General features: G+C 38.9%; 1 pseudogene across 1 annotated transcript; it reads left to right on the top strand.

Annotated features, from left to right (window-relative positions):
• The first annotated feature begins 330 nt into the window (after positions 1 to 330).
• On the top strand, positions 331 to 1,308 carry LOC101026455 (annotated as a pseudogene). Its single transcript, XR_002519964.2, has one exon. The product of XR_002519964.2 is annotated as a phosducin-like protein 3 pseudogene (transcript).
• The last annotated feature ends 203 nt before the right edge of the window (positions 1,309 to 1,511 follow it).

Raw genomic sequence — 1,511 nt, 5'->3', positions numbered from 1 at the left:
AGCTCCCAAATGTCCATTCGCAGAATGGACAAAAACATTGTTTCCAAGATTCTGAATCAAAAGAAAGGTTTAACTCTGTGAGATGAAAGTGCACATCACAAAGTGATTTGTCAGATCGCTTCCTTCTTGTTTTTATCCTGGGGTATTCACTTTTTTGCCTTTGGCCTCCATGCACCCCAAAATGTCCATTCACAGAATGGACAAAAACAGTGTTTCAAAACTGGTGTATCAAAAGAAAGATTTAACTCTTTGGGATGAATGCACACATCATAAACCAGGTTCTCAGAAACCCTCTTTATAGTTTTTGTGTGAAAATATTTTCCTTGGCACAGCTGGCTTGAGCAACTGGAGACAAGATGCAGGACCCCAACGCAGACACTGAGTGGAATGACATCTTATGCAAAAAGGGTATCTTACCCCGCAAGGAAAGTCTGAAAGAACTGGAAGAGGAGTCAGATGAGGAGCAGCACATCCTCCAGCAGTCAGTGGTGAAAACATATGAAGATATGACTTTGGAAGAGCTGGAGGATCATGAAGATGAGTTTAATGAGGAGGATAAACGTGCTATTGAAATGTACAGACGGCAGAGACTGGCTGAGTGGAAAGCAACTAAACTGAAGAATAAATTTGGAGAAGTTTTAGAGATCTCAGGGAAGGATTATGTTCAAGAAGTTACCAAAGCTGGCGAGGGCTTGTGGGTCGTCTTGCACCTTTACAAACAAGGAATTCCCCTGTGTGCCCTGATAAATCAGCACCTCAGTGGACTTGCCAGGAAGTTTCCTGATGTCAAATTTATCAAAGCCATTTCAACAACCTGCATACCCAATTATCCGGATAGGAATCTGCCCACGATATTTGTTTACCTGGAAGGAGATATCAAGGCTCAGTTTATTGGTCCTCTGGTGTTTGGCGGCATGAACCTGACAAGAGATGAATTGGAATGGAAACTGTCTGAATCTGGAGCAATTATGACGGACCTGGAGGAAAACCCCAAGAAGCCGATTGAAGACATGTTGCTGTCCTCAGTGCGGCGCTCTGTCTTCATGAGGAGGGGCAGCAGTTCCGAGGGTGACTGAGGCTACAGCTGCTATCAACATGCCGAACTTTCTTGTGACAAATTGTCTGGATTTTTTAAAAAAGGAAAAAGCAAGAATGAATCCTTCTGTTTTTTAGTTTTGTATAAATTATGTTTCAAATCTTTACATTTTAGAAATAATCATTGCTGGAAATTCTGTTAAATATTTTGGAGCTCTTTTTTTTTAGAGTATTTCCTCTAAAAAAATTAAAACCAGCCATTTGTATGGCAAATGTCTGTTTTCCTCATTTATATTTTAAGCCATAAAACCTAGTCACTATTTTTTGACATATAACTATAAAAAATATAGTTTTAAATGTGAATAAATTATGCAGTGGAAAATTGCAAACTAAGCCTTATAGATACATTGTTTATTTTTATTTTATAAAGAGAGCAATGAGATTATTAACTCAAAATACAGGAATGCTCTCTAGGA

The sequence above is a fragment of the Papio anubis genome, unplaced genomic scaffold, assembly GCF_008728515.1.
Source record: "Papio anubis isolate 15944 unplaced genomic scaffold, Panubis1.0 scaffold77, whole genome shotgun sequence".
NCBI lineage: Eukaryota > Metazoa > Chordata > Mammalia > Primates > Cercopithecidae > Papio > Papio anubis.
Note: the sequence above shows the minus strand (reverse complement) of the source record. Positions and strands in the feature narration are given on the sequence as shown.